The 27,947-nt window shown below is 38.7% G+C and overlaps 1 protein-coding gene across 1 annotated transcript in view; it reads right to left on the bottom strand.

Annotated features, from left to right (window-relative positions):
• The window catches only part of LOC121382596, a 62,114-nt gene extending 50,833 nt beyond the window's left edge, over positions 1-11,281 (bottom strand). The window contains exon 1 of the mRNA XM_041512110.1: positions 10,849-11,281. The gene's annotated coding sequence lies outside the window, so the exon portion shown is untranslated. The remainder of the gene's footprint in view (positions 1-10,848) is intronic.
• Between the last annotated feature and the right edge of the window lie 16,666 nt (positions 11,282-27,947).

Here is a 27,947-nt window from a genome sequence, read left to right on the forward strand (position 1 = left end):
ACAGTAAGTCAACACATGATTACTGAAAGCTGACAACACTTGTGGGTATGAAGTAAAATGGTGACAAACATCAACACCGATTTCTATTCACTAATCGTGTACATGAGACGCATGGATGCGTGCCCCTTGAAATGTTTACAAATATGAAAGAGGATTAACTTCGTTTGTTTTCACATGCTGTTACACAAAACCTCCATTCCGCGAACAGAACTAATTATTTCTGTTTCTTCAAGACACGTTTCGGGAGATCATCGTTGCATAAACCTTCGTACCGTCACGGCTTATTAATGTGAAAACATCACATTGTCTCCTGTCTGACACGAGTCGCCCAAGAGGTTCGATCCAGCAACAAACAGTACCCTGCAGTGCTATCGTCCCTTAATGAGAGATGAAGGGGCTATCTCGTCCATCCAGGGGGCGCTGCAGTATTACCGCTCTTCTCCCACGTGTTGCATTCACGTGAACTCTGACACGGCCGCCTAGAGCTAGGGACTAATGTTTTACTGTATTAGAAAATGCAGACAATGTTTAATTTTGAGAATAGTGATGATCACCTTCTCCCCTGGAGCTGGCAAAACGAACGACTGACTAACAGTCTAGTTTGTGTACTTTGTCTTTACAATACAGATAATTATTGCTGCGTGTCATGGAACCTTTTACAACGCTAAGCCCTTGCCCAAGAGCCATCCCAGTGTTATATATTAAAACTTTAAAATCATTTATAGGAGGATCCTGCAAATCCTTGTGGGAGCCTCTAATTACACGTTGCTGCGGATAGAGGCATTCAGATCATAAAAGCCTTTATTCATCCCCGAAACAACCGATAAGAGACGGGCTCAAACAAGATAGCCACGAAACAAGAGTATCGGATCTCCGCCATGACGTATCGCCTTCCCATCCGAATGACATGCGCACTCGCGCCAGCACCGTCACCCGGCAAATGGCCCATGACTTTGAATCTATCAACCGTGTTTGTTTAAAATGTAATGTGCCGAGTTGGTTCTGTAAGAATTGCGTCACCGGGGATTACTCCCATTTCAAACACGACACAGTGGGAGCAAATTAACTTTCCATTTGCGTGGACAGTCATACGGAAGAGAAAAGGTCATTAGATGTTATAAGAACATTAAATATTAAAGAGCTGAGGACGTCACTTTTAATACGAACGAAACCATTGACCGTAAAACGATGGTTTCATCCTTATTTATATGACAGGTTTACTAGCGGATTTAAAGATGGGTTTTCTCTTGGAAACATGAGTTTACAAATAGTTGTATAACCTGAGATAGATTAAGTGAATAGCAAACAGTGCAAGATAAACAACCAAAACGCCGGGTAATTTCAGGTGACAGTTCTATAGTGTTTTACTAGTTTCACTTAATCGAAAAGTCAGGATGACTGCTATTATGCAATTCAAGGAAATATATGGCTACTTCAGCGTTTAACACGGCCATGGGTGAGGTAGTCGTTAAGCAAACATCTCTTTCACAAACAAGCATATTATTTAGAAATGGCTTCCAAGCGAGTCCTGACGTAGACGTTTTAAAAGGTTACGTCAGTGGACAAGACACAGAAATAGCCCTTTTACGCCATCTTGTGCACGTACGATTTCCAATGGCATATTAGCTATCTTTTCTATGGTTCAAACAAAAGTTGAAATGCTACATTGTTGTATTTGGGGTGTTGGGAAGTATTAGAAGTATGTTTGTAGTGATTTTGTCAAACTATGCTTTAGACACCCGTTTTAAACACTTAAGACATGTGTATGTATTAGAAGTATGTTTGTAGTCATTTTGTCAAACTATGCTTTAGACACCCGTTTTAAACACTTAAGACATCCCCATTTCATAATGCAAAATATTAATCAGTTAGTTTTAATAAATGATTGTGCTTTTTTTATCGACTACATCAAAGACCGTGGTATGTGCTGCCCTGTCTGTGCGAAAATTCATATAAAACTCATTTGCTGCTAATGGGAAAATGTAGCGGTTTTTCTGTGAAGACCACGTGTGACAGTACCAAATCCGATAGTCAATGTTTAATAGAGCAATGGGTTCTAGTGGGGTCATTAAACAAAACAAACTAACTTCAACAGGAACCTGCAATAAAGCACCACGAAGTTTGTACTGGTAATTCTAGCTCCAGTGTCCTCTAGCTACGGTCTACACTCTGTAATTTAGACCGTAGTGTAGACCACGGCTACAGAACACTCGAGCTATGGCAATGCATGAACACAAAAACCATGTGGAAGACATTTGTTTCGCTTAAATGCAGCTCGTGTGTTCTCTCTCCGTTTACTGCACATTACCCTATGCCTTACGGAGCAGAAAAAGCACGTGTTTTAAACACCAAATGGTCGAAGGTGGCACTTTTAATCTCTGCCTATTAAACTGGAGCTTTGACTGTATCCCCAGTTTACTTGTTTAGTTAACGAGGCATGTCACTGAATTGCACAGTGCCGAACTTTTATTTCATTTATATACCTTTTCACTGCTATTCCCATTATATACATACATGAAACGTATACATGCCATGTGCGCATGTTTTACTTGTGTATGAAAGTTTAAAGTTTGTTTTGTTTAACCCAACATTGATTTATTAACCATCTCCTATATGATGTCAAACATTTTGTAATTCTAACATATAGTCTTAGAGAGAAAACCCACTATACGTTTCCATCAGCAGCAAAGGATCTTTTTATATGCAACACCCCACAGGGTAGCTCATACATGTATCATAATCACGGCCTTTGATATACAAGTCGTGTTGCACTGGTTGGAACGAGAAATAGCTCAATGGGACCACCAACGGGTATCGATTCTAGATCGACCGCGCATCAGACAAGCGCTACCATTGGGCTATGCATATTTGAGAGAGAGAGAGAGAGAGAGAGAGAGAGAGAGAGAGAGAGAGAGAGAGAGAGAGAGAGAGAGACGACTGACAGGTAAGACAGAAGGGGAGAGAGAAAGGGAGAAGAGGGAGAGACTGACGATAGACGCGACAGGCAAAGAAAAACTAATGACGAGAGAGAGAAAGAAAGAGAAGGGGAAGCGGATAGAAGGGGATGGACAGAAAGGGAGAGGGAAAAGGAAATCCGCTACTGCAACACGCTCTTTCTAGATAGCGAGTGACAAAGCAAGTGTAAGTCATCATTATTTAGGCAAAGGGTTCCAACAAGACGACGTGACGGTATCCAGCCGCCTGTGTGGTAAACCGCAAGTGAACAATGCGGACAGTGTGCTGCAATTATCTGGACTGCTTGACTTGGGCTCGGCGAGCGCTAGGCTTGATGGTGTTAAATTAATCCAATCAGCCCACAGCACAGGCTATCTATTCATCAATCTAGGTTTCCGCATGGCGGCCCTCATCCGATTAAGGTTAAAAACACCGTTACACGCACATCTAGCCTGGACTTCGTCATGCTCCGGCGTCCGATTGTAGGACCTTGCAAAGAAAGCCAGCTGGCTACATGGTCCAGGTAAGGAGAATGGAATTGGAAGACAAAAGGACAGAGGTGGACAATTTGTACAAGTCGTGTTGTACACCAGTAAATGTGGGTCACTGATGGACCAACCATATATAACAATAATTGAAAAATTAAATAGACTTGTTCCTCGTTACACAATCAACTGGAAAATCTATATCTTGTATATCTCATAGTAGTCATACCCCTCCCCTCTTTAAATATCCCTTCATTCGTTCGATCCCGTCTCTCTCTCCATCCTTCCCATCACTCTCTCTCCCTTCCATCCATCTCTCTCTGCCCCCCCCCCCCACCCACTCGCTGCTCCCTCACATCCACCCCTCCCTCCCTCCCTTCTCTCTCTCTCTCTCTCTCTCTCTCTCTCTCTCTCTCTCTCTCTCTCTCTCTCTCTCTCTCTCTCTCTCTCTCATGTTAAGTGGTACCAACCTACTAAAAACCATCACTACATGCAGATTTGTTTCAAACAGTAGAGCGGCTAGTTGTGAAGATGACGTTACATAACACTGCGAGTCTATACCTATATAACTAATATAACTAATATACGAGATGTCGACGTCACGCAAACAAAAGCTGCTCTAAGACGCCAGCTCACGCCTACACTCAAGACGAGACCCTCGGTCGGCATCTTTTAAGTTAGTTGTTACATTTCACTGGTCAATGACGTGCTAACGTCTTTGATCACACCACCAAGTGAGGGTGGACTGGCACCCATTAGTGATGAGGCGGGGTTAGTAGAGGAATTCCAGCCAGCATTAAGAAGTATACAAAGCCATACCACTGGAATGTAAATGGTTAAACTAAGGCAAAATGGCTACATCTACGTGCGTGTTAAATCAAACAACCACTGTTTTTATTTTTAACATAATATGAAACCTGTTTATACTAATTTATATTTCTTTTCTTTTTTTGTGACAGATAAGAATGAATGAATGAATGTTTAACGATGCCCCATTACAAAGAAATAAATCGGGTTATAGTGTGTCAAACAAAAGTATATAAAATACCATTTACATTCAAACCAAAATTATCTAATTATGTAAAAATAGTGTAGACAGCTGTAAAAATGTCCCATTCATAAAGTCAGAATGACGCGAATCAAATTCACTTGTAAAAATAATATGATTCAGAACATGACTGAGAACAGAATATACATTGATATTAACAGAAGAATACTATTGTGTTTTTATTATTCGTAAAAATGTGCTAGAATGGAAGTTTCTTTCTTTAGCCAATATTATAAACGCCTTTGGTCTGGGAAAGATAATATCAAGCTACCTAAGACGGACTGTTTAGCACATTATTAACCTGACCACGTCTCACTGTGGAGTAGTGGACGCATAACATTTGGTATAACACATTCCACCGAGCATTGATCAAAGCTTATTTTCCTCTGTACAGCATAGAGATGTACAGATACTAGGAAGAAAACCCTCGGGGTCGCAACCCGTAACTCATTGAGACAAACCAGGACACATTTCCGTAATAAATCACAGTTTTCGGGGCGAAAGGACTAAATTTGCCGAGTCCCTCTCACGGCGAGTTGAGCCAAACAAACACGACGAATACATCAGTCCCAGTGGGTGCCAGCAGACGTGTCCGCGATTAATGTCCGCCTGGGTGGAACCGTTCGAATTGTGGAGGACCAGGAACAGAGCTGTCCAGGTCGATTTGCTGACAAATTCATCATGGCGGAAAACGTCAGAAGGAATCGGATCTGTACGAACACGCCAGTTCTGGCTCTAGAGGTGTGAACGCAAGGCGGCGTCGTCCTCCGACTCAAACACGGGGTATCGCACTGATAAATCTCACAGATTCCATGGCACTGACGGAATTAATCTTTCTCTCGTCCTCAGCCGTTCATTACCGTTAATTATCTCCCTTGCTGACAACGCCTTCTCAGAGTTGAGTACCTTGCTGACATGTCGGACACGCGATGTACGCAGATAGCATGTCCCCTTCTTACAAAACTGTTAAGATCTGGACTAGAGGTGAAAACGTGTCTCAAACTGAGTTTGGAAGCAAGTCTTGTTTCCGAAGGTTTAGGAACATGGGGCAAGTGCATCACCAATCACAACAAAACATAAATTTAAAATAATAACAATAGAAGGAAGGATGACGTGGAGAGATTAATTTAATAAATGCAACACTACTTTTGTTTTTCTTTTTCAAATTCAACAATACGCTAACCCACATATTGCGATTAAAATACACGCAGATGTCTAAACCTGACGCCATAAGACCTTTGGTTTAATTATTTCTGACACATGACAGTAAACCCATCTGTTGGTGGCTAGTACAATCGCTACAGGAACAAGACCGACACCCCTATGCCAAACTGGCTGACTGTTTTTGATAGGGCTGTATATTCCTGCGTGTTTGTACTAGTCACTAACATGTAAGTTTTATACCACGAATTTCATTTCTAAAATGATCAAACTAAAGGTCTCTTGTGTCAGATTTTTAAAAAGGTGTATTTTAGACAGTACTTGTCGACCGTTTGGTTGTTGCAAATGTACAAACTGATAATTGCAATACTAAGTGCGCTCTAGCCCTATATAAAGCGAGTATTGCTTGAAGATATACGATCTATATTAGAGCTGTACATATATAAGATTGCACGGGAAGAGAACAGTGGGTTTTACTAACATTCGACACCTACAGATATGAGTATCCCAGGAGAACCGGACGTACCTCTTGTTCCCCACTTGAACATTCCCCCACGGGCCTTTTAAAGGTTTACAATCTGGTCTCAAGACATTCCTGTCAAGAATACAGACGTTTTACCAGCACTGAGCATGTGTGCTTCACGCAGCATTTGGGAAAACATGAGATTGGGACGCGTACATGTATCATTGTGGCAGGTTGTATTGTCTACACATCTAGTGAATGTCAGTAATTAATGAGCCGCTTACCACTGCGACAAAAACACGCCTGTCCAGATGTAGTTCACAAATACAAAATAGCACCGTGAGATATTTAACAGGTCTAACTATGGCACTCGTCAAAGTTGCCAATTATTTTTTAAAATCTAATTTGGCTAAGGCCAGCGGTAAAGTGCTCGCTTGACGCGCGGTCGGTTTGGGATCGATCCTTGCCAGTGGGCCTATTGGGCTATTTCTCGCTCAAGCCAGTGCACCACGACTGATACATCAAATGCCTCCGTCAACATTAACAGTAAAAAATGTGTTGAGTGCGTCGTTAAATAAAATATTTCCTTCCTTCCTTCTGTCCGTCTTAATTTGGCGAAATAATTTCATGTCATAATTGATATTTTGTTAGAAAATAACTGATTATGCAACATTTTGAATTTAATAGATAATTTAATTTAAATTTCTGCTCATCCACAGCTATCACTGAATACTTTAAATTGTTCACAGCTGCAAAACTTGTATTTCAAATTCATCGGGTTCGTCTAAAGAGGAAAGTGGGGTTATGGTGTGAAATGTCAAAAACATTACTTTTAATGATTAAACCAATAAACTATTAATGGCCCACATCCATTTCAAAGGACAGGGGCGAACTCAGTGACATCTATCGAAAACGGAGGAAAGAGGGGCAGGGTACAGTAATTAAATCTACATATAACCATGTCTAGTTAATAGGATATACTGACTAGATGTTTCAACAAAAGACATGAAAATCTACTATTAGAATTCGCTGAATGGTGTACAGTAAGACCGGAGGTTGCATAACGTAGATGATTTTATTCTTGATTAGTCGACTACAGACCATAAAAAGGGGGGCGTCTCAAGACAGACGGCTTCTTCAGCGAGTTCCACTAACGTCTAAAAGAAGATGCAATCGAATTCGTTAAATAATTTACACGAATATGACAAGACGGATCAAAGAAAAAATTTACACATCGATGTGTCTTCAAAGCCAACTTTTTAATTACTAGTACTGAGATTTCAGACGAGCTCGGGTGAGGTACATACGTGTATTCAAAGCTAGATGCTTAATCACTCATTGATAGGGAAGATGAATTAGAATTTGGAGGATGTGCCATGACACACTAGCTTGGACATAAACACGTGTTGAAGGACACCGGTAAAATGTTCAAGTAGAAACGAAAGAAAAGTTGGATTCGCTGTCACGAAACGCGTCATTTTTATAATGGTTCGGTCGATAGATATTATTTTAAAGAAGATTTATAATAAAAAAAAAAAAAGGTCACGAAAGCATGTTAAAATTTAAAATCGATTTTTTTTTTTTAGTTGGGTGAGAACATACTATTTAGAAAAACTGGCCTCACAAACGGTAAAGGTAAAATTCAGATCGTAACACGATACGAAATGAGAATAAAATTGAACAGCGCATGTCTCACTTCGTTCCGCTGGGTACGGAACTGCCCCGTTTCGGATTATACTGATTTTAAGAATGTGCGACGGCTGGTTTTAATCGACCACTGCAAACCTTCAACCCATTGACCCATCAGCATGGGAAAGTCATCAGATGTGAACTTGAACCAAACAGCAAACAGCCCTGAGACGGAAACTCGTATTGCCTTGTTACAAACCCCAGTAATACAACCAGTTCGTTTGGTACCTTCAGGCGGAGTTTGGGCAAACTTAACTACACATTACCGTAGCCCTCGGCATCAGAATTCAATTGATGTGATGTCCGAAGCAATATATTATGCAGATTTCACATTTATACCACACTACTGTTCCATAATTACCTTCTATAATGTACACATTTGATTTATGTGTTGCTGCATTGATTGAGAATTCATTGGTCATACACATAGATTTGCATACGAAAGTACCCTTTTGTTTTGAGCCGATTTTTATAATCGAAATAACAGAATCAGTAATAGTAAATCCAAACTGCATACGTATTGGCAATAATAAATGAGGACCTTTTAGTAAAAAAAAATGGAGGGGGGGGGGGGGGGTTATATTATATAGATGCAAATAGGTTTACTACATGATTTTACAGTGGCCATACAAATGAATGTATCAGGCCCGGGTTTTTTAGTTTTGTGTGGTGAGGTCGATAAGAATGAAACAAGCAATGGAAGTAACTTACTAAGGTATATCAAACTATTTTCATCACCGTATTGGAGAAACATGACTAGATGTGAACTGCTTAGAAGCGACAGCAACTGGTAGACATATGAGTGAGAAAACAAAACTACTATATGTGAACTGCTACGAAGCCAATGGTAGCCACGCCACGCATTTTAGTTATAAAATAAGGTGAGCACTAGAAAAAAAAGAGAGCACCATCACCATTCGAGCATGACAAACGTAACGCAAATCAGTCAAAACGCAACACGAGTTCCGGTCTAATTGTGACAACTTTTGAAACTTATCTAATGGTTTTCCCTTTCAGCCTTTTTTACCTTGTTTTGTGGCAAACGGGTTTTGGGGACCCTTCACTGTTAATCCCATTTTAAAGTAACTCAACCATTAAAGCACATCTATGAAGAACAAAGGAGAAAAGAACACACTAGTTAGCGATTTACGAGTCGATGGTGTCGCTTGTCACAACAGTTCTTCTTGAGAGAGTGCAACACGCAAAGGGAACTGGATCAATAATGATACAAGGCATCGGAGGGGACCCGGACACTCGTTGCTGGGGCATACAGGGAACTGGCACCTTGAGTGATCCAAGGTGTGCAAAACAGACTGTGTACAAATGTAATTCATTATTCAAGCAGATTAGTCGGCGTTTCATCCCAGTCGGAAAATGTACGTGTTAATCTTTAAAAGACGAAACAAAAATCTGCAAGTGTTGTTCATTTGAAGTATACAATATCTGGATTGTTTGGTTACTTTTTTTCTTTTTTGTTTGTTGGGGGGGGGGGGGGGGGGGGGGGGGGGATAATTAAAGTCTGTGCATTTTACTAGTGTAATGCAACTGTGGAATTAAGTAACCTTGTTGTTGTTTGACATGCAGTGTTTCATCAGTCGAACAACATGTCACAAAACAATACAGGCTCATTAATGATTTAGCAGTTAGTGAGTACTAAACTTAATTTAACTTGAACTTCAATTCGTATTTACCGCCAGACAGCTTGGACACTGACTACTGGTTTAAACATGTACGTCACTACATGACACTTCATAACCGTAAAACAAAAATGTGTTGAGTGCGTCGTTTAATAAAACATTTGAATTTTCTTCCTTCTACACGACCATGGGCAAAAACAGTGGGGGAAATTCGGGCAGTTTTTATCTGGGTAAAATTTCGGGCAAATCAACCCCTCCAGCCCCCCAAAATCAAAGAGTCCCCATACGCCCATGTACACGACACTACAGTTTGTTTATGTTATTAATTGGGTTTTTTTATTATTATTATTATTATTTTTTTTTTTTTACATACATATTCACATTGTAGAACGAGCGTTTCTGTGGGAACCGTATTTCTATGGTTACCCATGGCGTCATCGTGTTGTTCTGCCAAATCCCATTACTCGTGATCCTATTATTCAATCAACCAATCATTGTTCAGGGTGGACATTCTCACTGTATGACGTGAGATGGTTGTGGCCGGTGTGAAATGTTAAAAGTGACAGGTATGAAACGTGGAATGAAATACCTGAACATTGTAAAAAGAGACAAGCCGAAGATGAGAGCCATGTTTACAGCAAACAGACATGTTTACAAACAAGGCTACATCACATCCGTGTCAACAAAGCACATTTGAAATTAAACTTTCTACATTGTTGCTGGTGATATTTAAAAATACTACCACAGTAACGAAGTTATAACTGGTCATTTATTTAAAAAATAAAAAAATAAAATGATAATTTAAAAACGCATACATTGGGCATTAAATGCAATTAGCGAATAATAAAATATTTCATTTATATATACATGTATTATTTAACAAATAATAATAATAAAAGTTGTAAAATGTTATTAATGTCTATATGTACATCTACCATTCAATGTCATCAATGAAACTTTTTAATTAAAACATTTTAAATTCAGTATTTAAAGCATAACATTTTCTACGTTTTTTCTGAATATTAAAGACTTAAATAGGAATATTTGCTAGTGTGGTGAAGTGTACAGTAATATAGTGTACTAACTCTGTATAGTCCATGTTTAAAATTAGTTAATACATAATTAGGAATATTTACTATTTGGAACTGACAGGTAGGCTGAGTTTAATAAACCCAACTAAAGGTGTTTTTTTTAAATTCCATTTGTACTGTAAATCGTGTATGATATTTAAACGTGGGCTGTAAAAGCTCAAAGAGACGAGTGGTCTGTGAGAACAAGGGCCGTTCTGTGTGTAAACACTGGCTGGATACAGATGGCTGACATCTGTGGACAGGACTGGAGAAATCCTCATCGTCTGATAAACAATGCTGGGCTATGCAAAACAAGAGGCGCGTGCGATTAAAACCTTACCTTGATGGAGTAAACACTTCCAGCTACACACAGTCGAATATATCATGAAGCGGGCTACATCAGCGTCTAATTGTACACCAACAACACGTAAAATCCGTTCAAAATGTACGAAAAATCAACCATCACTAACATCCCATCGTTTAGAACAGACACAAGCTACATACTCGTACGCCTTCTGCGAGTTGAATGAGCCGCGTTTAGTGACGTCACGCCCAGCGACCTCTAGCGGAGCTAATAAGATACGCCAGCTGCAGTGCGTCCTAGCATCTAAAGGAGTCCGCAGAAATGCGGCCGGTTGTAAAGAAAGGCTCTTTGTTTGGGAGGTTTTCAATAGCGAAACATTCTACAATGTGTTCTAGTTTTACAAAAATATAAATAAATCATCATTACAATGGAACTTATAAAACGAAAGTTCCAAATATGATACTCGACTGTTAATAATAATAATAATAATAATAATAATAAATCATCCTTACAATGAAACAAATAAAAATAAAGTTCTAAATAATGTAACATGATTGTTTTCTAACTTTATTTTCTTTCTTTTTTTCAACGCAGATATATGTACGGTAGGACACAAATAATTTCCATGGGGTATGTAACCTACTCACCCACCCCTTGTTATTATACAGGCGCTGAACATCTCTTATGAATATTTTCGCACTAAAGTTCATTCGTTTCATTTATAGCTATTTTGTTGCTCATATCCAATTAAGGTTCTAACACGCTGTCATGGACACATAACTCAGATATCTGGACTGTCTATCCAGGACAGTAGGTTAGTTGTTAGTCAATGAGAAAATTCGGTGTAGTGACCTCACACCTACCCATTGAGTCGTTAAAGTCGCTCTGGGTGGGAGCCGGTACCAGGACGCGAACTCAGTACCTACCAGCTTTAAGCCCGATGGCTTAACCATTATACTACTGAGGCCGGTGCGCACTACATTTTGTGACACCCTTTTCTAAATGTCTGTAATATTTCGCACCTCCACCAGCCACCCCCACCCCTTCCCCCACCCCCACTCCCACCCTCTGTCAAATGTATCCGTCCCATGTCAATGATCAGTGAAGCGTGAAAATGAAGACGATTTCAGCGTCCTCGTCTTGATTGAGTTTACAACCAGTCGCTGGCAGTCTGTCACGGTCGGCTGGGCTGGCAAAAAACGATTGACAATCACGATTGTTTTATTTTATAACACTTTACAAATAGTTTTATGACAACGATGGTGCACTGGTTAAGTCATCAAGGCCGGTTGATGCTGGCTTCCGCAAGGGCGGATACAGAATTTTTCTAGGGAGGGGTGCAGTTTTTAAAAGGGGCATTTACAGTATACACTACACTAACGTATTATATATAACTAGAAGTCAAACGTATCCAGAAACAGACATTACACGTTGCCATTAAAACAAATACATTTGTTAAATTCCTCTGAAAAACCGGCCTCGGTGGTGTCGTGGTTAGGCCATCGGTCAACAGGCTGGTAGGTACTGGGTTCGGATCCCAGTCGAGGCATGGAATTTTTAATCCAGATATCGACTCCAAACCCTGAGTGAGTGCTCCGCAAGGCTCAATGGGTAGGTGTAAACCACTTGCACCGACCAGTGATCCATAACTGGTTCAACAAAGACCATGGTTTGTGCTATCCTGCCTGTGGGAAGCGCAAATAAAAGATCCCTTGCTGCTAATCGGAAAGAGTAGCCCATGAAGTGGCGACAGCGGGTTTCCTCTCAAAATCTGTGTGGTCCTTAACCATATGTCTGACGCCATATAACCGTAAATAAAATGTGTTGAGTGCGTCGTTAAATAAAACATTTCTTTCTTTCTTTCTTTCTTTCCTCTAAAAAACACTGCGATAGCGTTTGGACAGTTACAACAAAGTAAGGAAAGTTTGTTTTGTTTAACTACACCACTAGTGCACTTTGATTAATTAATCATCGGCTATTCAATTTCAAACATTAAATTTTGACCGTGTAGTCTTATGAGGAAACCTGTTACCTTTTTCCATTAACACAGGAAGTCTATATATATATGAGATATAAAATCCGTTAATCAGTTTGAAATATTCTTATAAACAGTCGGACAATTGTTACAGACGGTGAACGGTCTGCATAGCCGTACGGGCTCCCATTTTTGTAGGGGGGGGGGGGGGGGGGGGGGGCAGGTTGGATTTTGCCCGAATTAGACAAAAATTTCCGAATCTGGATAACTATACATTTATTCATATTAACATCACTGCTAAACTAATTTTGAAGGTACAATCGTGGAAAGCACATTTTGTTTTTCCCGAATCTCTATCATTTTTGCCCGATTTTCAGGTTTTCCTCCAGTACTAGAGGGGCAGTTGCAACCCCCACCCACCCCCGTCTCGTACGCTTATGACGGTCTCAAAGAATAAGATGAAGACTTATTCAACTGCATACAGCAATGAACACAATGTTATATATTGACATTCATATGATATACAACTTCTTCAATAACATTCATTTAAAAACCGTTCATAAATAAATGAAATGAAATAGGTGACAGCACGTCACCTTGCATTAATCTCATGTTATTAGTGAAATACTCTGAAATGTACGCATTAACAGTCAAACAACTACGGACACTGAGCTAGGGAAAGGAAAGTAATGTTTGTTTAACGACCCCTCAGCACATTTTAAACTATGTGATGGTCAACATACTCTTGAAATTAACCGCGTTACTGGCAGTCAGTCCCACGGTACTGACATTCAATCGCAAACTGCATTTATACAGATATATCTACTCTAGTAGTGAAGTTAGCCGTGTTACTGGCAGTCAGTCACACGGTACTGACATTCAGTCGCATATCGCATATATATATATATATATATATATATATATATGTATATATGTATATGTATATTCATATATTTCATATATGTGTGTGTGTGTCTCTCTCTCTCTCTCTCTCTCTCTCTCTCTCTCTCTCTCTCTCTCTCTCTCTCTCTCTCTCTCTCTCTCTCTCTCTCTCTCTCTCTCTCTCTCTCTCTCTGTGTGTGTGTGTGTGTGTGTGTACTATTTGCAATAAAGTGTTTCAACCAATCAGTTTAATTGCTCTAATTATAGTTATAATGAAGACATTAATTTTAAAGAAGATCATTAAATTGAGTTGAGATGCCACACCGGTTTTCTTCATTTGTAAACCATTCAACTCTCACTAACCTTTCCAATTGGTTACATTAACAGACCAGTGACCTTTCAAATGGTTAACCTGCCAAATTACAACTTGTGTAACCAATCACCAAACAACTGCAGCGAACTTTTAAACCTGAATACTTCTAATTATGTCTGACACCAGCCAAACAAATTCACCAATTTCAAGGGAAGTAACTAGCCCAAGCAGCTTGTTCGAGAAGGATGTATGGAAATGACATTAATTGGTTGATATGTACTAAATTTACCAATTCGGAAATAAATTGATGGTTGTTGGGTCGTGTTGACAACATTGTTTTCACTTTCCCAGAATGAAAATTGGCATGTTTGGGATTAAATGTAGAAGAGTATATACTTAGACGACTGTTTATTAAACATCGTGATCTTGTTACACAACACCTTGAAGAAGAAAACAAGTTTTGTTCCCTTATTTTATATTATTATTTATTTTGTTTTTTATTATTATTATTATTATTATTATTATTATTTCCATTTTCTTTTTCTTTTTGTAAGTGTATCTAAATGTTTGGGAATTTTTCCCGAGTGTGTAAAAGCACAGGTACCCCCAACCAATAACGCCCAGCTTGCTATAGTTGTGTTATATACTACTCTTTTATATGCAACTATAGTATTAGTACTTGGGCTTTCTGTTTGGGGTACCTGTGGGGGAGGGTATTTTTTATTTACAATTAAAATTAGGTTAAGTAATTGTAGAAAGTATCCCACATTCAAGCCTTCTTGGCTGGACCTTAGCATTTTTTTTTTTTAATTCCTCGATAAATTTTTAGTGCTAAATCAAGTTAAAGTTTGTTTAGTTTAATGATACCACTAGAGCTCGCGTGATGCGCGGTCGGTCTAGGATCTATCCCGGTCAATAGGCCCATTGTGCTATTTCTCTTCCAGTCTGTGCACCACGACGTTTTATATGAAACGCCGTGGTATGTGTTATCCTGTCTGGAATGGTGCATATAACAGATCCCTTGCTACTAATGGACAAATATAGCTGGTTTCCTCTCTATGACAATATGTCAAAATTACCAAATGTTTTACATCCAAAACCCGATGTTGAATAGATCAGCATGCTCTAGTGGTGTCATTATAACAAAAATAAATCAATAAATCTGCCGCTTAATTAAACGTTGAGCTGTTGAAACCGGAGTCTGTAGTTTAGTGGTTAAGCCATCGGACTTAAGGTTCGTAGGCACTGTGTTCGAATTCTGGTACCGGCTCCCATCCAGAGCGAGTTTAACGACTCAAAGGGTAGGTGTAAGACCACTACACCGATTCTCTCTCACTAACCCACTGTCCTGGACAGACATCCCAGATAACTCAAATGTGTGCCCAGGACATCATGTATGAACCGTAATTGGATATGAGCTGTTGAAACTCACTGTGGATGAACGCCGGTTCTGAGATACGAACCCAGCAGCTACCGACCTCAGATCGGTTCCACTTGACCATTATTACAGCAGCGAGTCCGGTTCAACACCTGCTATTCGCATTTGTCTTGTAAACGGCGCTCTGACGCCTGGCACGCATTCCTGAACGGAGCCCGGGGAATTCGAGTTTTTCCTCACCGCCGTGGATCATGCTGGGGTGCACCCATAAACTTGCTAAACTGGACACAGTGTGCACCCATAAAATTACTACACTGAGCAGAGTTAAGTAAGCCAGCCGCAAACTGCCAGCGAATTAGTCGAGGTCAGTTGACAGGGTTTATCGTTTTAAAAAATCAGACATCTATTGTAGAGCGCAGGTTCGTGAGAATGGTCCCTAATGGGTCTTGGTTCTAAGGGTTCAACTCGCCATGCACTCTGATCAGGCAGGAACAACTCCCAGAGGAGCCCGGGTGTCCACCGAATGTGTGAATGATAAACTCTCAACAAGTTTACAAATGTCAGCATTTTTTCTTTCATTCCTTTCTTTTTTTTTATTTCTTTCTTCCTTTGTTTGTTTATATCATATCATATTAAAGGCAATTATCCCACAAAATAATTAGAGCACTATTTCTGCATATTACTTACATTTCCATGCTCAAAGCATTATTCTTTGTACGCATTCAAAGATGCATTAGTTTATGAAAGCTATAGAAATGTTTTTTGGGCGCCTGTACTAGCGGACGTTGTAAATTGGCAGTCTTTCTAAATACATACTTGACTTTATGTCAAAATTAGCAAATGTTTGACATGCAATAGCTGATAATTATTAAATCAATGTGCTCTAGTGGTGTCGTTAAACAAAACAAACAAACCGTTTCTACATACAGAGTGGAAACTATATATCGTGAATCCAAAATGCATTACCTATAGGATATTTAAAACAAAACATGAATGTGAAAACTACCTTCTGTACTTGCCTGAAAAACGTCGCATTATTTTCAGCCGCTTAAGTACAAGCAATCATTATCTACCGATTGAAACAGACAGATGGCAGAATAATGAAAAAAAGAGATAGAATAATTATGTCCTCTTTGTAACATTGCACTAGGTGATGAGTTCCATTATTTATTATAGTGTCCCGATTTAACTAAGAAACGAAGTACATATCTAAAGAAATGTTTTGATACTAGACCCAACACCATTAAATTAAGTCAGCTATTTAACACCCCTACAATATCAAATATAAAGAAATTATGTACATTTGTTAATTTCATTAACGACGTGTTTAAAAATATTTATCTTTCGTAAGTTACTTTTTGTAAGTTTGATTATATTGCCTGTATATTATTGTGTGCATGTGTGAAAGTGATTAACTAGGTGTTGTTAATTTATTTAGTTATTTCAATGTTTGATTGAATTATTCTTTTAAGCAGTATACTTGCTGCCGAAATGTTTGTAAACCACTTCAAATGTAACACCGATGGTGTTGTGGGTAAATGGAGTTCCGTTCTGATTATAGAAACACTTGTCCGTAGACCACGCTTCTAACGATGAGTCATTGGCTGCATATTCTGACAACTATCACAACGTCTTTTTGAATGTCTCTTAAATCTCTCTTTAATATGCAAAGGGCAGTTTATAAAGTGTTATGTATGACACTGCTTCTAGTATACATCAACTGTTTGTATTATTTTAGTGTATTACTGGTGAGTAGATTCACGCGTGTTATTGTCAGTTTTCTCGTTACAACTGCTTTTAATGATTTTAGTTAACTGTTTCGTTTGTTTTTATTTTTTAAATTGCGTAACATTAGAGGCGGACTACATTGGAGAAAAGAACAAAATGTTCAAATAAAACGGAAACATTTATGGTTATATAAATTTCCTCAAGACCCGCCATACTCATCATTAGTATGAACTCTAAAGCATAAACCAAATCACAGTCTTCGTGTGTCAGTTGGTTTTTCCACTTGGTCTAGACTGGGACACGTTCCCATCACTGTTATCTCAACGTCTGTTACTAATTTCTTCCCCTATCCCCGCTCTCCCGTGCCTGGAGGTAAGAAACATGTAGTAATACAGAAAAGCGCACCGATACACTTGGTTTGGAGTTTACCGAGTGTGAAATTTATTGAGCTTAATGCGTCTGTGTTTGATATGAAATTGACATGAATCGCGCGCGCTTTAATGTCGTCTGCTTGTAAGCGAAAAGCAGACGAGAAGACTAAGATGAATGGATGAAACAGGTGGGTTCAGCAAGGTCCCCGCATTCACCATCGTTTTTCATTTTAATAGACTCCTGTGGGCCATTATTAATCTTTTATTGACCATTACTCTTCCCAAAAGAAGGATTTTAAGGAAAGGGATTGACATAATTTTGTAAATTGTTACAAATACATCTTTAATGAAGATGTATTCAACGATTAGGGAAACGTGTGACTGCAAAACAAATTTGATACATGATTTTGAAGTGTTATGTCGCTTAAAATAATACTTTCAGTATAGTATTTACTATTTGAAAACGTTTTGTATGATAAACGCAAACAGAAAACACTAAACGTTAGTTTAAATAATAACTAGCAAAAACATAAAATGTCGAAGTTGCAAAGCTTGTTTTTTATGTTTAAGCGTTGTAATTGTACGTAGCAAAACAAGCCCAGGCTTTGTAAATTCAGTCCATAATGTTACAAACCGACATTTATTTATTGAAATAAATGATTTTAATAAACCTTTTGGCCATCTTAACAACCGACGCGGACACGCGATGTGTGATGGAATATACGACGCGTCCGCCTTTTAGTAAAACATACATTTCAAAATACTACAGTACAATCATAATATACGTAGTTCTTTCCATAGGCATGTAACTACCAGGACAAACGACACACAGACCACGCCACGACACAAAAGAAAACAATCCGTCTAATAATCGTAATATTAAATAGAAATTTGAATTGTATTCTAAATGTCCTGAATATTTAATAATGAGCTCCAATAGTTCAACAAAAATAACATATACTTTTGTTTATACAAGCCTAAAACCATGCTGCCCCCCCCCCCCCCCCCCCTCCCCCAGTTAGCCTTTGTTTATCAGTTGCAGGATTTGTTTGCGGAGGCGATGCAACTTTAAGAAATAATACCTACAATCTTGAAAATGCATTAGCATGTATTTTATGCAATTTTCTTTAGAACTACCCATCTGAACAACATATTACACCCCTGCCAACTAAAACAAATGTATTATATCCATACGTTAAACGCAGTATTTACAGAGCACTTGGAATTCGGCGATGAGGTCTGTATCCTCGGTATACACCCCTTGACAATTCAGTCCTAGACAATGCCCCACGACTGGTGTATAAAATGCCGAGGTTTGTGCTGTCCTACCTATGGAAAAAGTGCATGTAAACTATCCCTTGTTGCTAATGGAACAATGTAGCCGACTTCCTCTGAAGACCATGTCACAATTACAAAATGTCTTGACATCCAGTGGTCGATGAATAATGAATTAATATGTCGTAGTGGTACAAAACAAACTTGTGCTGTAAGAAAATGAGGAGAAAACATCATTCAGCTCTGACGACAAACATCGACAATTTAACAATTATTATTATATATACTCACAAACACAGTTCTACCGTGTGCATTTTGTTGAATCTGTTAACCAAACTCGCCAAACAGCTGGGCATCTAACACACGAAGTACGATAAACATGGAAATAAATGTATATATTTTAAAAAGAGAACCCCCAAAAATGGCTATGTTCGTGTTATGTATGGTTGATCGGATTCGAACTTACATCCCTGCTGTGTTGACTAATTGAAACCTGTTGGCGCTGACCACCTGTTAGATAAATCTCTGTTTGAAATCAGAAGGAAGCCCGACACCACGAAAGAGCTCAGACTCAGACTGGAGGTACATAATCTCCTTAACCCGCTTTACACTGGATAAGTACAAAACTAGACTAATTATTGCAACGAAACGTAAAAAAATCACTGTGACTGTGGTTAAATGTAGGACGGATCAGCGGCGAGTGGTGTATTGAACAGGTGTGTGGTTGTGGAACGACCTGCCTACTTTATGTTCTACCATATGGCAGTCGCGAGCCCAACACTTCACCTTATCATCGGAAAGACATGCCACGAGTTGACAGCCATTGTCCGCGGAGCGATGCATTTTAAAAACGCCACGCGCCTTCGCAAAAGTTGATAATCATATCAAACTCTCATTATACGAAGTCGTGTGACAGATTTCGCATCTGTCGGGATAATGTCAGCTTCCTAATCTTCTGACATACTTGCTTTAGCAGCTGGTCTGAAAAAAATAAAATAAAATAAAACATTTTAAAATTGATTGTAAGGTCAAGGGGGTGAGGGTGTAATTTTGAGGTGAGCGGTACGTGTAGCTATCCCAGCATGCCTTTCACCGCAGTGTGTTGTTGACGTCTATTGGCACTCGAAATAAACGCCTTCTTTGGCTCCCACCTCAATATTAGGCTCAAAAAAACATTTCGTTCACAACGCAGGCGGCCCGCATGAACAAAACCAAATATTATTAGTGCTAATGAACGTCCAGAACATGGCGGGAGGTGGGGGGTGGGGAGTCGTTCGTAGATTTATCATTTTTTTTACGATGGTGCGGCCTGTAATTAGTTTGAGTCAACCTCAGTCCTACATTCAATAGAGCACAAACACACAAATAATCATAGTTTTAAATTTAATGCAAATAAATAAATTATAAACAATAAATAAATGGATGAATGGGTGTGTGAGTGGGTAGACAAGTAGGTAGGGTAGACAGACAGACAGATAGAAAAAAATAGAAAGACAGATAAACAGATATATAGATAGACAAACAGGCAGACAGACAGGCAGACAGATATGAATAGATAGATAGATACTTACCTGTGATATTTACACCTTTTTTTATTAGTTTTTAACTTGATTTTAGATTATTATTAATTTTTTTTTTATTGATGTTGATCAATTCATTTGTATGTTTACCATTGTGTGACATCCAATAGCCGATGTATTATTTGGGGTGCCGTTAAACATTCATTCATTCATTCATGTATAGGCGTTGGAAGATCACAACTGGGACTTTTTAACGGATGGATGCACTACCCCCCCCCCCCCCCCCCCCCCCCTCCCCCCCCTCTCTCTCTCTCTCTCTCTCTCTCTCTCTCTCTCTATCTCTCTCTCTTTATCTCTCTCTCGATGCCTATATAAGTTTAAGAAGTGAATACGGACCTATTTGGAACTACTCAAAGCCGACTCCACAGCTAGTACTACACGTGTCATGCAATTCATTCGAGGCATCTATCTCAAGATCCATTCCTTGACGTGGTAAGAGAGCTATACCAGCGGGAGCTTCAGCTCCTGATAGAGTAAACCAAGCTGGATTGATCAACGGGTAGAGGCTACTCTAATTTCATTTTCATTTCAACTTATCTTCGTGCTTATATCCAATTAAGGTTCAAGCACACTGTCCTGGGCACACACCTCAGCTAGCTGGGCTGTCTGTCCAGGACAGTGGGTTCAGGACAGTGGGTTAGTTGTTAGTTGGTTATTGGTTAGTGAGTAGTACCCATTGAGCCTTTAAGAACTCGTTCTGTTTTGGAGCCGGTACCGGGCTGCGAACTCTGTACCTACCAGCCTGTAGTCACATGGCTTAACCACTGCGCCACCGAGGCCGGTGCTAGTCTAATATTTTATTTTGTGGGATGTGTGTACAGAAGAAAGTGGTCTCACGCATCACCCATTGGAACATTTGTTTCTTCTTTTCTTACACACTCGTTTGTTAGAACATTACCTTATTTATGATCTTATTTTTGTTCACACCACATTGTTTGGTAATGTGAATTAAACTGAACTGATCTCACACAGCAATAACACTTATTATTGGTTGCTCCTAGGTGATGACCTGGTCACCACAGCCATCCCATCGAATGAAATAAGCACGATAAGAAAACCTGATTACTTTGTGACGTATATGTTAAACTCGAATTGATTGGTCTGTGGTGCATAAGTTAACTGCAAGCGTATATAAGTTTAGTCGAAAAAGGAGAGGATATATAAACTTTCGCTTGTTAGATACGTTTTGAAAGAACTCGTAAGATCATAAGATAAATTATAACCGACCGCCTCTCACGTTGGGGCGGGCCGTAGCCCAGTGGTAAAGCCCTCGCCTGATGCGCGGTCGGTTTAGGATCGATCCCCGTCGGTGGACCCATAGGGCTATTTCTCGTCCCAGCCATTGTTCCACAACTGGTGTAACAAAAGCCGTGGTATGTAGTATCCTGTCTGTGGGACGGTGCATGTAAAAGATCCCTTGATGCTAATCGACAAAGAGTAGCCTATGAAGTAGCGACAGCCAGTTTCCTCTCTATATCTGTGTGGTCCTTAACCATATCTGACGCCATATAACCATAAATAAAATGTGTTGAGTGCGTTGTTAAATAAAACATTCCTTCCTTTTGCCTCTCACGTTGAATTATCTATTTACAACTATTATGCTTATGTTAGAGAAAATATTAGATCAAGCCTACTAAATATAAATAATACTTACAATGCTCTCTCTCCCTTCCCCCGTTAAAATTCTAGACCAGCCCTGATCTAAACCCCACTTTTACTGCTGTTACGGATACATGTCAACAATGGCAGTCTGTTCTGATCATCAGGGGAGATAACAAAGTCTGTTTTTCCACCAACTGGGCACGCCGAACGAGAGAGTATCTTTAGAATCATTACACCAACATATTTAACACGAACGATTTCTCGGGTGTTGTTTCCAATAACACCCAGGGGCGGTTCTAGTTGTAGTTGTACGTCTCTGGGGGAGCCGTTATCGAGTTGCCATGTTGATGCAAGCACCACCGTGACTATGTGACTTCCTTGACTGTGACGTCTCGTCGGGATGAGCACTGTGTATGACAGTTATTGCGTAATGTGTGACGTCATCAGCCCAGGGAATTTGACTTAATTTTGAGAGTTTTAAAACAAGTCACGATTCCTACTCGAGGGCAGATAGAACCCCCCCCCCCCCCCACCCCCCCCCCCCCCCCCCCCCCCCCCCCCCCCCGCACACACACACACACACACCTTCGAAGTAGGATCGATTGCACTCGAAAACTCGGTTTTTATTGTTTTTCCCGTCCGAACAATCCTGACATTCACGGCAATCGGCAGTGCCGTGGTGTTTGCCGCGATGTTTTAAATTTTCCGCGGCATTAATTTTTGCCACGGAACTTTCAGTTTTCTTACTTTGCTTGTTGTTGTAATACTGACAAATCGTACACACTGAATACAAACTTGCCGTGGAAAATGCCGTGGAATATTTTTGCCGTGACCACTGTCTTAATTGCCAGGGTTGCCCGGTCAGTGTTTTACGAATGACACATTAAAGGCTGTGGTATGTACTGACCTGTCTATAGCCTAGAAAGGTGCATATGGAAACGCTGCAATGGTGGCTTCTTAAGACAGGTGTCTGCTTACTAGAGATGGGGGCAGCACGTAGCCCAGTGGTAAAGCGTTCGCTTGATGCGCGGTCGGTCTGGGATCGATCCCAGTCGGTGAGCCCATTGGGCTATTTCTCGACACAGCCAGTGCAGCACGACTGGTATATCAAAGGCCGTGATATGTGCTATCCTGTCTGTGTGATGGTGCATATAAAAGATCCTTTGCTACTAATGGAAAAATGTAGCGTGTTTCCTCTCTATGACTTTCAAAATGACCATATGTTTGACATCCAATAGCCGATTATTAATAAATCAATGTGTTCTAGTGGTGTCGTTAAACAAAAACAAACTTTTTACTAGCGATGTCCATGTGAGCAAGGTTGACTTGAGTCTAGTAATAATGTATCAACATCTGGCATACACAGATCATTAATACATCGGGTGTTTTGACAAGATAATCACCAGTTGATAAAAGATCATATCTTTCTAACTTTAAATATGAATGACCAAAGTAACATCACAATGGCGATAGGGACGCTTGCATTTCAAAATGACGGCAGGTAAACCAAACAGATGGTACACGCGCGTTTTGATAGATTTCAAAAGAGTGGATACGTTTTTATGATATTTTTTAAAATTATTATTGTTCACCCATGACGTTTGAAGGATCTGGTTCTGTTGACGTGAACCTAGAGGACCCCGCGGGCGTGTACATCACTTTTCAGATCATGATAGGGATTGTCTGGTGGAATTACACATTCGTCAGAATACACACACAAAAACAAAATATGCAAACTTATCCCGTTCACCTTTCAAAGACATTTAAATTCTACTTTCAAAAACAACAACAGGTTTGGGCCCCCATCTATTAAAAAATCTTGGATCCTCGCTTTGCAGCTAAACAAGAAGAGGGAGAAGATATTTTACAGGAAACGACGTCTGCGGTATAATTCAAAGATAAATGCTCGTTCTTCTTCTTCTTTTTTTTTTTTTTTTTTTTTTTTCTTTTTTTCTTTTTGGTCCAGATAACGTCATGTTACTTAACTGCATGAATCCTAAGTTTGCACTACTTTCGGCAATGCTTAAAAAATAATATAGATCATTTCAGTTATTTTATTTATTTCAAATGAATAAATTGACTGTTTACATTAATTGTTAATTTTGAATCACTAAATGTAAATTTATTGTTTAAACTTGTTTGTATTAATGTATGAAATAATGAATGTGAGAATTCCCTTATCACAAAATGGGAATTTCCCTTAATTCATATATCGATTTCCCTAAGAAATAGTTCGTATTTTATATTAATGAAATTATTATTCAGCTGGAATTATAAAGACTATACATGATATTGTTTGACGTTCATGTAAGAATTAACCACAGAGCCGCTTTACACACTTAAGTATGAACGGCTTCCAGCGTACGCGTAACGCCGTTTATACTTGCCTCGGTGATGTCGTCGTTAAGCCATCTGACATAAGGCTGGCTGGTAGGTACTGGGTTCGCAGCCCGGTACCAGCTTCCACCAAAAGCAAATTTTAATTACTCAGTGGGTAGGTGTAAGACCACTACATCCTCTTCCCTCTCACTAACAACTAACTCACTGTCCTGGACAGTCAACCCAGATAATTGAGGTGTGTGCCAAGGACAGCGTGCTTGAACCTTAAGTGAATATAAGCACGAAAATAAGTTGAAATGAAATGAAATGTAAACGATTATCACGTTCAGTTTGTAAATAACACAAACCCCCCTGCCTTTGACACATCCACCGGGGATTCTCGAATGATGTGCCCAAGACAGTCGTGCCTTAACCTTCAGTGGACGTAAACACGAGTCAAATGGTTAACTGATTGAATAACACAAATTACGTGATTTTATTCTAACAATATATTATATTATCACGCCCAATTTTGTTTTTAACCTAATATGAAAATAAATATGTTTTAAATCTATTTACCACAACTTTATTTCGATGCAATTGAAAATTTAGTCAAAGCAAACGAGTCGAATAATGACATTTGTTAAATTCATAGCAATGAAATGTATTGATCTACAGAAACCATAAAAGCGATAATCGGTGAAAAGTCATATTTTCACTGTATTTTAGTTACAGTGAAAATATAGAAATCATAATTGTACTTTTGTGAACAAATTTATGATTTTAAAAATCATATTGGTTGCTTGACAAGTGATACACTTCTAGTAGCAGTTTATCAATTTGTTTTAAACGGTTATCATAATTGTTTATAACTGGTTGATACAAACAGTGGTTGCAGAACACAATTTTGCATACAGTTGAAGACACCATCGTGTATACTATTCTTATAGTGAAAAAACAACCAGACATCCTGAAAAATACTAACACCTAATGGAATATAATGTAACTATTTATCTCAATATCTGTGTGGTCCTTAACCATATGTCTGACGCCATATAACTGTAAATAAAATGTGTTGAGTGCGTCGTTAAATAAAACATTTCTTTCTTTATTTATCATAAATTATGTGATGCTATGCTGTTAAATGTAAACCCAAATTGCCAAAATGGTTTTTTTTTTTTTTTTCTTCTCATTCTCTACAAATATTACTCTATAAAATATTTTGATTTTATTAAAATACTTTGTAAAGCAATCGAACTTCCAGACTCCCAATATTTTTTTTCCGGAAGCGGTGTCCGCCATTTTTTTAAACTTGCTACTTACAGTTCGTCTTCGGATTGCATCAAAATGTCACACTAGAGTCAACATTTGAACCTATTATGGTCTAGGCTTGGTTTAGCAGATGAAATAACGGAGAGGAAAAAACGTCTGGTGAAGTCGATGGCGGATCTATTGGTAATCTTTTTAACAGACCCTAGTGACTCGTAAAACTTTAATTCTATGACATTAAAATGTTCGAAATGTCTATTTGTTTTCTTCGAAATGATGAAAGTATAACAGATCGTCTCTCCTCAAAGTTTCTTTATGGACAAAGTCGATGAAAGCAATAGTGTGCAAAACATAACGAGTATAGTGATTTAGATTTTAAATTATTGGATTTCCGATTACAGAACGTTTTTATGGGCCACTCGATATTGTCTTTAAGATTATTGTCTACTAAAGGCATAAATGTAAGACTTGTCTTTTGTGGTGTTTACAACCAAACCGCCTTTTTCTTTTGTCGTCAAAAACCCGTGCAAATTTCAGGAGCCATTAACAAGTTAATGAAGAGAAAATGTTTAGTATATGGTCATTTTCTACACTCGTACAAAGAAGTGCATCGGTGTGGGCGGGGGAACCCCAGTGGTGAAAACGGCCACGGGCGAAAAGCTGAGAGTATATTTAAAAAAAATAAAGGTGTAAGCTACAGCTTGTTATTCAGGGATTAAGTCATTAATTAGAGGCTTGACGCAAGTTAATTACAAAGAACCAAACGTTTTCTGATGGAATGCACACTGGTTTAATCAGATGGTATCGTTGTTTGACAAAAATTAGTTAGTTGCCATGACAGCACGCGCCAAGCTGACTTTGTGTGCGTGCAAGACGGAGCAGGTGACGTCTGTTTTTCACGTCAAAGGTGGGCGGGGCGATGATGATTGATAGATATTGACGTCGATATGGGATGGCATCGGGTGTCTTGAATAATTGGCATTCGTTAGACCAGCTTTGTTTTGAGAGATTGGGTTGGTCAATTACCGTCGTGGGGATAGTCTTTAACAGCCACTCAATCATCGGACGAACACGCTGTCACAATGTTTACTGTACCGGGCACGGTAGAATTTTAATAGAATCAAACCCATTGGTAATTGGGTTCAAGTAAACTGTTAACAGTGATGATGTGGCAATCGTTACCCCATCCTCAACCCCACCTTCACAAAAACAAAACACAAAAAAACCCTACAAACACCCCCAAAAATTCCAAAACAAACAAACACAAACAAACAAACAAACAAACGAGAAAAATATCAAAGAATTCATGATTCATGATTCTATTCTGTATTCGAGTTTCCCTTGTGTTTTAAGGATATATCAAAAGTGTTTAATATGCAAACCAGAGCAAGATGTTGCAGCCGTATCTTCATCACGCTGGTTGACCGTTTATATGTTACTTGGCATTATCCTTAGATCGTGAAGTATATAATTCATAGTTAAATTCATTTCTCTTCTTCTTCTATTTTTTTTTTTTTTTTTTTTTTTTTTGATCGTGAATACATATTTTGTCAGTATATAAAGGTTTTTGAATTATCGAATTATTGTTTAACATGGATTTGAAGTATATGATATATCCTTGTTTAAAGCTTTAATGATGACCACACAAGCATTCAGATATTTGGAACATGATTATAAACTCAAATTGATTAATCTTCTGTATTGTTCATTCTTGGTATCTTATCTATTTCTAATATTTATTTTGAACTATAAAATTATAGATAATAACGGGTTTTTTTTCCATAGTAAACTAAATGAAACATGAAATATAAAATATAAAATAAATTGCGGATGATTCATTGGTTCACAGAGTGTTCAGAAATATTATTGGTTCAAATCATTTATGTAATATATTCAAAAAGCATCAAGAAATATTACTGAATAAATAACATACGATTATATTTCGTAATTTGTTTTTGTTTTGTTTTGTTTTATTATTAATATTTTTAAAAAGAAATATTACTGAATAAATAACATACGATTATATTTCGTAATTTGTTTTTGTTTTGTTTAGTTTTATTATTAATATTTTTAATAAGAAATATTTATGTTTCAAATCTTATGTGTTTTATTTTGGTAATTTATTACTGGTTCGAGGCACTAAGGCGGAGCGATCCTACGATCCGCTACACATGAGAACAACATTCCGGCCTTTTGTGGTTGTCGTGATACTAATGTACATATATTACGTTCATAAATGTTAAAAGTTAAAGTTTGTTTGTTTAACGACACCACTAGAACACATTGATTAATTAATCATCGGCTACTGGATGTCAAACATTTCGTCATTCCGACACGTAGTCTTCAGAGAAAACACGCGATATTTTTTCATTAGCAGCAAGGAATCTTTTATATGCACTTACTTACCTACATACTAGACAGCACATGCCAGTATTTGATACGC

This window comes from Gigantopelta aegis, chromosome 10, assembly GCF_016097555.1.
Source record: "Gigantopelta aegis isolate Gae_Host chromosome 10, Gae_host_genome, whole genome shotgun sequence".
Taxonomy (NCBI): domain Eukaryota; kingdom Metazoa; phylum Mollusca; class Gastropoda; order Neomphalida; family Peltospiridae; genus Gigantopelta; species Gigantopelta aegis.